The 12,580-nt window shown below is 37.2% G+C and overlaps 1 long non-coding RNA gene across 1 annotated transcript; it reads right to left on the bottom strand.

Annotated features, from left to right (window-relative positions):
* Positions 1–2,547: 2,547 nt before the first annotated feature.
* LOC117012409 (uncharacterized) lies at positions 2,548–5,477 on the bottom strand. The gene is made up of 3 exons (XR_004421167.1): positions 5,389–5,477; positions 5,181–5,301; positions 2,548–2,950 (listed from the first exon to the last, which is right to left on the bottom strand). It is a non-coding gene; the product is annotated as an uncharacterized LOC117012409 (long non-coding RNA).
* Positions 5,478–12,580: the final 7,103 nt, after the last annotated feature.

Here is a 12,580-nt window from a genome sequence, read left to right as displayed (position 1 = left end):
TCGTAAAAGGCTTAATCTTTGCCTTAAGCAAGCCCTGTCCATTGTTCTTGTGCATCTAGGTTAACATACTTCTGAAATGCCAGAGAAATCCTCTTTTTCAGACCCCTCAGAGGCATAACCACCCTCAAGGGAGCACATAATCTTGTTAACTATCACATGATCCAATTATAGAGATCCCCCCACCTTGCTTTCTTCCACCTTCATGTAAATCTTCCTTACAGTCCTTCCTTATTTCCAAATGTATAATAGGAACTGTAAAACTGTTATTCACCAGAGCAGATGAGATCTTGCTTCCCAGCATGTCCTCAGTTTGGCTAAAATAAGCTCTCTGCCACCCTGAATGAAATCAGGCAGTTACTAAGAAATGAAGGTTAATTGATATGGATGGACATGTCTCTGCTACACCAACCTAAAGGTATAATTTATTTAACCAAACCTTAGTTTTTATATAAGTGGGTTGTTTCTGATCTTCTTTTTTTTTTTACCATTATCAATATACCAGGGGGTGCCAAAAAAAAAAAAATGTATACACATGACTTGTATTCATCTTTTGTTATCAGTATATATTGAGTATTACAATTTTAATACAGTTTTTTCCTTTCTTAAAATGTATATACATTTTTTTGGCACCGTCAGTATTTATAAACTTTGAAGTTATATCTTACTCTCAGTGTTTAAAAACTTATTCCTAAATAATTAGCCATTTCTTCGGAAAAAATTTTCCATTTATTAAATCAAATTAAACAATATGTACTTAACTAAAGTTGCAATGATAACAACCATAGAGTTTTGTTTGTTTGTTTGTTTGTTTACAAAAACAAAAAAGGAGACAATTAAATGTTTACATGGATAGTTAGTCCTGACATAAACACTATGTGGGTCAAGGAATAAATGGCTAAAAATAAACGCATTTTAAATTATGTACCTGAATCAATCTATTGTCACTATTGAAATGTATTTTATCAGCTTGTATTAATATTATCTATTGCTAATATTGAATATCACGTTGCCTTCTCTAATCTTATTTTAATGTTATCTAATTTCTAATATTCAGTATCCAGAGATGCAGCATGTCATCTTGAATTAGTATTATCTATTTGAAGAATGGCAGGACACAAAGCCAAAGTGAAAAGTAGCTATTGCTTATTTTTGCATTATCATTTGCATAGCATATAATCAAGCTGTTCTTTAGCTGGTGAAAACAAGTTCTCTGTTCAGTAGTAACTCAAGACTAAAATAACTTGAATGTTCTTAGCTCATTTGTTTGTCACATCTTTGCCAAGCTTGTCAAATTATTTCCATATGAAATATAAAAAAGATTTTACTAGCCTCCAAAACACTTTTATTTGAAGTAAATAACCATGAAAGAATTTACTTATTCTAACTGTGTTTTAACCAAATGACAAGAACTTGTAATTTATCAAACAGGAAGAACAGTTCTCTGCATATTCAGATTCTAATGTGAAGTTTTTCCTGAATGAATTTGGGTACAATTAGATTTCAGAAATGGAACCATTAACATCTGAGTATTATGAGCAAACTTTTATTTATATAGTTCTACATACTCTAACATTTTGTCCTTCACATATAAATATCTGGGTACACACACCATCTGAGTGTATAAAATTAAACTACCTGAACACCTTTAAAAAATTAGAGTAAAACGTAAAAATGTCTATAAAAAGAAATTCATTAGAGATTTCAAAATATCCGTAAGTGCTAAATAAGGTTTCCAGAAATCAGTGATTATGCTGAAACGTGTCACAAGGGGAACTGTTAACAAGTGTTACTTTGCCAATAGTAGGAAGATTGCCAACCTTTAATTGGCTTTAAAGTTGGTGTTCTATCAATGGTGTATTGTAAAAGGCAATAATGCCCACATTTATGATTTAAGCCTGAAATTGGAACTCTAGATCTGACTAAATGTGGCACTATGCACTAGTCCTTCTAATTAAAAATATTCAAATGCCCGCCTTTTACATTTGGGTAGGATGTTTATTATCATGCTTTTATTAAAAAACGACAACAAAACAAAAGATGTTTGTCTACACTTTACAATAGACAATGACCCGTCAACCCTCCTCCCTGCTTTTCTATGTATTAACTCTTTTGTTCTAATGGAAAGAATGAGAATAGTTCTATAATAGGTGCTGGGAAGATGGAATTCTACTGAATGAAATGAAAATCTGGTATAGCATTATTCTTTGGGTTCTATAAGGTGGGTGTCCTCATTAATAAATGCAAATGAGACATCATAGTATCTTTAATACGTGGAGTAAACAATGCTCTCTCCATTGGCGTCTAGATTTCTAACTGTGAATTCCTACTGACCTACTGACCCTCATCCTAGGGCAATACAAGAGAATGCATGAATAACAATACGAACAAATAAATATGAGTCAACTTCCAGTCAAACCTTTAATAAAGGAAACCCCAACAGAAAGATCCCTTTCAATATGTGTGAGGCTTCAGAGAAGGGGAAAAAGATCTAGTGAGGATTTCTGAGGGGACTCTCAGTATTTAGTATTCAGTATTCAGGTTATTAAACTGGCAGTTTTGTCCTGCTGATTTGAATAGTTTTGTGGACTAGGGATAGTTTACAACTTTTCAGATTCTTGAAGTTTACCCATTCATCAAACTGCCTTTCTATGCCAGCCACGTATTTTCCACTCTCTCATCTTCCTCATGCTTCATGTAACATTGCACACTCCACATTTTAGCTCAATGGCCATAAGAAATCGGCAAGGTACATGCAGTGACCATAGCTACAAGGTCCCTGTGGCAGACACTGTTGGCTGTCTTCCCAAGGTCATACCAACTCTCGCGTCTTCCTTGCTGGCAGGGCTGTCTCTCACAGTAGAGGCAAAAAGATGCTAAGTACTTGCATTCTCAGCCTTCCTTGGGGCCCCAGTTCTGGCCTGTGATGTAAGGGGAAGTCTGCTGGGAATTTCTGGGAAAGAAGAAAAGAAAGAAAAGTTTCTCCTCATCCCCCACTCCCAGCTTTTCTGTTTTTAATGTGATGGTGTGAAGATGTGATGTTCGGTGTTCAGGAGGCCATCTTGTGACAATGAGGGTAAAGATCAAGAAACTGCAAAAAAGCCAGTGAAGGAGAACAGAGTTTTGCCTCCCCAAAGTAAGCCTCTTTGGGATACTGATTATTTTAGGCTGGTTAATTTTAACAAACAGCAGACATGGGAAAAGCTCTGAAAACCAAGTACAAGTAACCCTATGTAAAGGATGTTTACATTTGTAAGGGAAATCTCCATTGTACAATTTTCCCTCACTCTACCAGGTCTGCCTTCACTATCATTGGAGAAGACAGGATTTAAATCTGCTAACAGTCTTACCCTTGTTTGCTGTGCTTTTCCTGGGAACCTATAACTGTCTATTCCCAACAACTTCTTTTGTCTTTAGCTAAAGGTGGTATTTAAGGTGATGGCTTCTGCCATTTGGGCGAGTTATTCTGTGGGACCCTGTATCCTGGGTCTCTCCCATGTATACAGGAAGTATACATGGTATTAAACTTCAAACTATTTTTCTCCTGCTAATCTGTCTCGTGTTAATTTGATTCTAAGTCCAGTCAGAAGAACTTGAAGGGTAGAGGTTAATTTTTCCTCCCTAACTCCAGCTTAGAGCTTTCTGGACTTTTGTTGTGTGATAAAAGTATATTATTTTTAAAGCCATTTTTAATTTATATGTTTACTTACACCCAAAAGTGTCTTAACTAATATTTACTCTTAAAGTTATTATAGTTTGCCAAAATATCCCGACACAAACATACTGACGGATGATTCAAATTGCCTTTCACACAGTTCGTGGTATATACTTGGTTATTTCTCAATCCACTTACTTTGATACTATGGGAAAGCAGTCCTAAACCATAGGTGTACATGCCATTTGTTGAGATTTAAGTAAAATGTATGTAGAACAATGGTCTGTGAAAGTATTACATATCCTTCGTGCCGAAATTCACCCACTCCAACACTAATGCAATTTTTGTCCTTGATACTTCCGTGAACATAAAGCAGAATGCCTGTAGACATAGAAATGTGTTTCTTAGAAAAGATAGTGGGTTTTTTTACCCTTTATTTATTTATTTATTTATTTATTTTATCATTGTGGATAAAATTGTTTGTGGAATGGAATATATGAAAAGATCCATTGCTATTAAGAGCGAAAATAGTGATAGGAAATCAAAAAGAAAAATATTGTCTTCCACTTTTTGTTCATGAAACTCATTCTCATGTAATCACAAACTGCAATAAAAAATACAAGTATTTAAACCTGAGGTTTTGAGTTCATCTCAGGAACATTAGCAAAAGGAATCTTTGGCATCTATTCTCAGCTAGAAAAGTTGCAAAAACCTATTGTCTTTTATAAGTATCACAATTATTTGTTTAGGGAGGAGAACAACATATGGAAAGGACATTCAGTGAATTTGGGAATGGGCTTCAGGGTCAGATTTATCTATCCTGAAGCCATCACTGAATGAAGTTGAAGCTCAATATCAAATCTTGACTAAATCACCTAGTGTGGTAGCTTCTCCCTTCTGTTGGGGAGGAAAAATTATCCTCTACCCTTCAAGTTCTTCTGACTGGACTTAAAATCCAATTAACACAAGACAGATGAGCAGGAGAAAAACATTTTGAAGTTTAGTGACATGTAAATTTCCTGTATACATGGGAGAGACCCAAGAACACTGAGTAACTCGCCCAAATGGCAGAAGCCATCACCTTAAATACCACCTCAGCTAAAGACAAAAGAAGATGTTGGGAGTGGACAGTTATAGGTTACCAGGAAAAGCACAGCAAATAAGGGTAAGATTGTTACGCAGGTTTAAATCCTGTCTTCTCCAATGATAGTGAAGGCAGACCTGGTACCAGAGGGAAAGGGTACAATGGAGATTTCCCTTACAAATGTAAATATCCTTTGCAAAAAGGAACTTCTCTTTGGTTTTCAGAGCTTTTCCCGTGTCTGCAGTTTGTTAAAATTAACCAGCTTAAAATAATCAGCATCCTGAAGTGGCATATCTTGGGGTGGCAGCTCTGTTCCCATTCACCGTTAAGCTAACATTACTTCAAAATTAAAAAAGTATTAAAAACATTTACTAGGGTTATGCCCTGTATTCTTCTAGCCTGTTCCATGTGCTAGTGACCGCAGTCAAAGATCAGACTACTTACTCTTGTTTATGTTGGAACCATCAGGTCGACATTCCAGACAGGAAGCAGGAAGGGGGTGGTTGGACCAGAACTTGTTCACATGCCTAGAAAATTGTACTCTTTTAACTGGGCACACTGCTGCCTGGAAAAGACAAAAAATGATAATTGTGTTACTAAGGAAGAAGGTAAGAATGGGTATTAGGTAGGCAATTAGCAGTCGGCCACAGACCTCCAACAAAACTTCCCATGGCAACGAACATGGTGTTGAAGTAAGGACAATTGTTCCTCTAGGGAGCAGGAGCATGAAAGAAATTTGTGGTTTATTTAAAACCTGGATGCGGTACTACCTCTGCTACTTTAAAGCTGCATGGCCTCAGGCATGCTGCTCTCTGAACCTTAATTTTCTCTGGAATAAATGAGGAGGAGAAAATATGCTTGGCAAGGTTACCGTACAGATTAAATGAGATAGTAAGTGGGAGGGCTTTGTTTGTTTGTTTAAATCATTTATCTGCTGAACAGTGATTTTTACAGGAGGAGATCCAGGGTGGGAGCTCTACTTAGAAGAGCTTCTCAGGACTAGCAGACTTCATGGTGAAAGCAAAAGCTAATTGATTCTCACAGATCTGAGAATGATGTCCCCTGGACGGCTTTCCTTTTGGGAGGTCCCAGACCCCTTTCTGCCATAATGGTTAAGTTCTCTTGTGATGATGAATTTTCTCTGTCAACTTGGCTGGGCCGTGATGCTCAGATAGGTGGTCAAATATTATCCTGGATGTTTCTGTGAGGGTGTTTTTGGATGAGATTAAATTTAAATCAGTAAATCGATTGCCCTCCATAATATCAGTGGGCCTCATCCAATCAGTTGAAGGCCTGAATAGAACAAAAAACTGACCTCTCCTAAGCAAGAGGGAATTCTGGCAGCTGAAGGCCTTTGGACTTGAACTGCAACATTGGCTTTTTTCCTGGGCGGTAAGCCTGATGATCTTGGGACTTGAACTGCCTCGAAAATTGCTTGAGCCAATTCCTTAAAATAAATCTCTCCCTTGTTTCTCTCTCTCTCTCTCTCTCTCTCTCTCTCTCTCTCTCTCTCTATAAAGCACGGTTGCTAGTTTCCTAAAAATGCCGTGCTAATGCGGATCCATGTTATACGAAACAAAGAACTAGTACAAAAACGGGGTTAGGTTCCAAAAATTTAAAAAGCCTACTATTATATTTTTATAATTAAGATAAATATCTTTATTAAAGCAATTTTCACCAAAAGTATACATATTAATATATATTAAATGTTTTCCTCGTCACCACTACTAAGCACCATTAACCGAGGGTGTTTTCTTTTTAACAAGGTATCTTCATCCTCTGAACTTAATACTCCACAAATAAAATGGATTTAAAATTCTAATAAATTTAAAAATTCTGCAGTCAAATCGGATATGACATCCACACTCAAATGAAAATTTTCAAATGAGGTATCTTTTACTCTTAAAAGCTCTTATTACGCTCCGTGTTGTTTAGGGATTTCTCTAATTCTCAAACTGTGTTAGAGTGAAGCTGTGTTCTAGGATGCCGTGTTGTACGAGGGTTTCCCCCAATTCTCAAACCATGTTAGAGCGAAACTGTGTTATAGACGTGCTGTGTTATACAGCGGTTACATATATATATACACACACACACACTATTGGTTCTATTTTTCTAGAGAAGGCTGAGTAATAGAGTCTCTGACAGAACGCAGGGATTAACAGCTTCCTCCAGCCTAGTTTCTCCCTTGGTAAAAATCACCCCTCTTAAGACATGTCATTAAAACATCACTGTATTTGATACCATAAGATAATGACCCAATACCAAGAATATTGGTTACATTGAGCCTCTCTTAGGATGGCTAAGTGCGGAAGAAAATGACCTCTTGCCTGGGTATGAAGGTACCTTGCCTATTCCAGCCATGTTTAGGACACACAACCCTGTCACACATAAGGTGGGGGCTGTATAAGCAAAGTGTTATTGACTATATGTTTTATTCATATTACTTTTCAATATTGAGTGGGTGATTTCCTGGAATGCATATTAATGTGCAAATTAATTGAATTTCTAAAAGCTTTTTGCAGAATTTAAAACACAATTTATTGGCAAACACAGCACACAACCACAAACACTTTCCAACTGTGAATACATCAATTCATCATTTCTTGATATTTTTTCATCACACATTTCAGAAGTATATTCTCAGTGTTTGGTTGGAAAAATTTCAAGTTGGTGCTAAAATAAAATTATTGAGCACAAATGTGATTTTCCTATTATAAAATATAAAATTCTACATGTAATGATTACCAATTTATGCAGGCAAACTAGAGTTTTAGGTAGGTAACTGAGAAAGAAGTGATATCTCCATTTATTATTTCTCTAGTGTTGAATAAGTACTTTGTGATCAACTGCCAATCTTTTATATATAAAGTAATAATTAATTTTCTGCTAAAGACAATACATGGCGTTTGCGCATTTAGGTGTTTTTGATCACTTGAAGCTTACTGCTTTATTTTTAGCTTTTGCATTTTAAACAGCTGAAATAGTTTTATGAATTATCTCAGTATCTTCATAACACTGTCTTTAGTTTTACTGGGAATTAGTCATAATCTTTGGGAGATGTAAGGTTAATGTAATACATATTTATATTTATTAATATAAGTATATATGATATGTAAAATACACACACTCTGCGTATGCTTAACTCTTAATGTTTCTGCTTAGGCATAGATTAAGTAACAGAGCCAATTAAATGAACGTCTTTTATATATTTTTTACCATTGGTGTTTTATATGCAAAACTTCATGTTTATAAAGGTCTCCAGACATTTACCGATGATTAAATTTATATTAGACACACCCAAAAACAGTATTATATTTTCCCAATGTATGTAAATGCCTAGAAATAATATGGAAGGATGCATGCTTAATTGATAACAACGAATACTTCTGGGGAAGTAGGGCTGGGATCATGATGGAAGTAGTGTTCTAAGAGGACTTTAGCTTTATCTATAGTATATACATACACAGGGTCCCAAAAAATGTATATTTTAAGAAAGGAAAAAATTGTATTAAAATTGTAATACTCAATATATACTGATAACAAAAGATGAATACAAGTTAAGTGTATACATTTTTTGGCACACCCGGTATATATCATTTATTATTTTAATAATTAAAAGAAAAACAATGAAAATGTTTAACATGGTTGATTTTCCTCTTTGCAAAATATTAGCCACGCCCATCAGCTGGGTCCCTGTAATCATGTACCACTACTGGCCACCCAGTAACAGTTATATAGACTCTTCTCACTACAAAGAAATAGGCATCATAGAGATTTGTTCTACATGAGGCTTTGTCATGTATAGATAATGGCCAAGAAAGAATAATTAATCCACGTGTCTCTTAAGGCTCTGTGTGCAGGTTTGTTGCAATTATTATTATGAATAATAATCTGGGTTTAAGTAACGTTTATTCAGTGCCTATTCTGTGCCCAGGACCAGGGCAGACACTGGACATGCAAAGATGCAAAAAGGTGCATTGCCCTAAAGTAAGGTGGACAAAGTGGGCAGACAAAGAAGGAAAATATAGTGAGAGAAAAGCTAACGGAAGTCTGAGCCAAGTCCCTGGGGAACACAAAAGATGGGGTAACAGATGCTGCTGAGGACTGACACGAAGAAGGAACCAGGGAACACTCATAGTGACCTTTAAATGTACTCTTGAAGCATGAGTAGGTGTATACTAGACAAACAAGAAGAAAACAGACATAGCCAGGCAAAAGAATTGTGAACTCCCTAATCAAAGATCACTAGGGGAACTACCGATCACCCAAAGCTGGGGGTATACGTATTGAGCAAGGCAGAGCACAGCCATTATGATGTCTCCAAAGGGAGGAAATAGGTAAGGCCACTTAGAATTAGGAGGGCCACAGTTTATCATCAGATGGTCTTAGGTGGCAGTTAGGTAAGTGTGGTCTGGGCAGAAGTTGGTCTGCATTTGTAAACAAGGTGAGCTATTGGAAGAGCCAGTTGTCCTGTCTGTAGAACACATGCACATGAGTCTGCAAAGTTGTTAGTCTGCAGTTTTACTTGGAAGATGTGAATCAGAAGGAGCTAGGGTTCAATCAGTTTGACCTTAAATAGTGTGTGTACAGCTCAGGGCAGTGGATCTCTTTTGTGAGTCACGATGCATTTTTCAGGTTGCCTTCCTGTTTCATTGCTTAGGATCCATTTGCACAAATGTACAAGGGCGTGAAAGGTCGTGGACTGATTATAAATGTTGCATGAAAATAATTAATGAGATTGGATGTCAGCCCCAAGGGCAGGCACTGATAGATGTTTTTCTGTTCCTCGTTGGCTAGCAGGTCTGGGATTTGACTGGCAGGAGGGCAAGAACAAATCCGTGTGTGTTCTAATGTCAGAGCTAGAGAAATGTGTCCAAGCAGGTTGCCAAAATGGAAAGCCTGAGATGAGGATCTTGAACCAGTGTTAAAAAGAACAAAGAGTAAGGTTTAAACCCAACAAGTGGGATTTCTAATGATGTGTTTGCATATAATACCAGAGGCCAAGAAGATTGTTGAAAATCCATGCACCAAATAAGAATTAAATGGTCTCTGAAGTCCTTTCCAAACCTGAAATTTAATGTGCCCAAAGGATAGAAAAGGATAAGTAGAACAGATGGACATAGGATAGGGAGGCAGTAGTTAAATATACAAAATTTTATCAAGTGCAACTTCCTACCTACTCATTGCAACATCCGCCTGATGGGTGGTCATCTATCCTCTCCATGAGCAACTTTGATAAAAGTCATATACTACTTCAGACAGTTTCCATTTCTGTGTGTGTGTGTGTGTGTGTGTGTGTGTGGTCAGTTTTAATCATCACCTAAGATGAAACTGGATCATCTGCAATTTTTGCTCGTTATTTCCTTCTTGGGCACTATATAGCTTGTATAGCTTACCTTCCACATCAAAGAGACCTGCAAATTTTTGAAGAAAGTGATTAATTTCATCACTTCACCAAAGTGTTCCTTATTCCAGGCTGAAAGTCCATTTAAAAAATTTCTTTCCATTTTTTTCTGATATTATGTGCGACAGGAATAAATTATAAACATACAATTTTTGACTTTTTATGATTTTGAAATGGATATTTTTAACAGTTAATAACCTTTTTTAATTTTAGAATAGTATTAGATTGCTAGGAAAGTTGCAATAATATTAGAGTTCCCATTTACCCCGCACCTTGTTTCTCCTGTTGTTAACATCATTATGGTACATTTGTCAGAGTTAATAAACCAGAATCATTAACTAAAGTCCACATTTTACTCATATTTCCTTAGTTTTTACCTAATGTCAAAAAGCCCATGTTTCACGTTCCAGGTTTCTGACCTTTATAATCCTGGTCAAAGTCCTCTTTAAATGCCCAGAAATAAACATAATTCTCCAGAAGTGATTTAGCCAGGACAGATCCTCTGGTCAGAAACTAAATAGTGAACAAACATAAGAAAGGAATGATTGGGCAGCCCCAAGGACAATGTGAGGTCAACATCTAGGAGACTCTTAAAAGCTCTGCACTTCTCATTGATTAATTTATTTAATCCTCCCAACAATCAAGGAGGTAGGTTCTATCATTATCTCCATCGTTATAGAGGCCCCGAGAGATTCATTAACCTTTCCAGTGTCACACAGAACCAAACCTCCAATCCAGGTGTGTCTGACTCAGAAGCTCAATGTACCACCTCCCACTAGTGCATTTCAAAGAAAGTATGCCAGGTCTGCTGTTCATGAACCACACTCATTGCTCAGACAAGATGGTAACCTGAGGGGTGTTTAGTCATCCTCTGCCTGTGGGTTCATTTATTTAAGAAACATTTTAGCTTCTACTATGGAGCAGAAATGGCTGTATTTTGCAGGAGGGACTTTGGATAGAAATGAAAGGCAGACTGGGGCTCGGGCTCCAGCTAGTAAATGTGAGTGCGAAATGTTAAACACATTAACCATCAGTCAAATACTTTAACTGACATGTTTCCAAGAACAATAAATGAAGGGAAACTATTTAATCATGTGATTGGAGTTGGCAATAGAGATGGACCATAATTAGGAAACCAGTAGTACCCAGGTCCATGAATATGCTATTTTCACTTCTATCTAAGGTGAGCAGAACATTTATCAGGGTTCAAAGGTAAACTGGTGACTCTTATGAACCTCAAGGTTGAAAAACACTGTTTCACTAATTAGGTTCTATGTGGGTGAGAGACTATGTCAAAGAAAGTTCTTTTTTTTATCTTTTGATAACGAATTGTCCACTTAATTGTTCATATAAAGTAATTGTGATATTATAAACATGGAGTGATGATATCAGCCACCATTTATTATGCCTGTGGTAATGTGGACGAGTCTCTGCCTTAAGTGCTTGACTTTTATTTTCTCATTTAATCTTCAAAGCCCGGCAGGGAGATATCCTAGTCACCATTCCACAGTGAACCGAAGCTTAGAAAGATTAAGCACTTAACTGTTAGTAATTTAGCACTGAGCCAGGATTTGAGCCTGGGTCTGTCTGACGCCTGGGATGAGAAGGGTATGACTCCAACAGGAGCTGGATGAATTGGAGAAAGAGTGACGACTGGCTGACCTTGACCAGGTCCATTATCTGGGTTTTAGAAATGAAGATGCCCTTCAGAGATGAAACAGACAGAAATGTGCAGCTAGTCCTGGGATGTGATAACGTGTCATGGTACTAAGGTCCCATGGTCCAGATGCTAGGCTAGAACTTTAAGTGAAGAAGCCAAGCTTCACCTATGAGTGGATTGATGAGTTTGATATGGTTTATTCCAATAAACCTATGATTCAATTTTTTCAAATTAATAGGGAAACCTGTTAGATACATACAGGTAGGAGGAAATAAGCTTTACCTACCCGTGAGGCTAGGAGGAATGTGAGGAAGAAGGGGGAAATGGAGACTTAAATGTAGGGAGAAGAAAGAACACAACGTCGGGTGCTTTCTAAAGGATCTGGCATTGTCTTCCTACACTGAATAATGATAGTAATAGCAAACATCTTTTGAGCACTTACCATAGGCAAGCGTGATGTGAGCACTTCGCACCTCTACCAAATGGGTGCTATATAGAAGAGAGGAGATGAGAGAACAGAAGGCTCACAGAGGTAAAAGCACTTGTAAAGTCACTCAGGTCTGTCTGACTCAAAAGTTAAGAAAGTGTAGTGTTTCTTTATCCATGTATGTATCACCCATTGTTCAGTCAGGATGTCTTTCAAATCGTCCTCTAAGAAGACATGGCGGGGGCGGGGGGCTAAGAAAGGTGTGGAGAGAAGGCTTGTGGATGATCTGAAATAGAGTTTTCCCTGAACAGGTCTGTCTGAGAGGGTGTGGACACAACAGTTGAGAGCCTGGC

This window comes from Rhinolophus ferrumequinum, chromosome 20 (genome assembly GCF_004115265.2).
Source record: "Rhinolophus ferrumequinum isolate MPI-CBG mRhiFer1 chromosome 20, mRhiFer1_v1.p, whole genome shotgun sequence".
Lineage (NCBI taxonomy): Eukaryota > Metazoa > Chordata > Mammalia > Chiroptera > Rhinolophidae > Rhinolophus > Rhinolophus ferrumequinum.
This window is presented reverse-complemented; position numbering and strand designations above follow the sequence as displayed.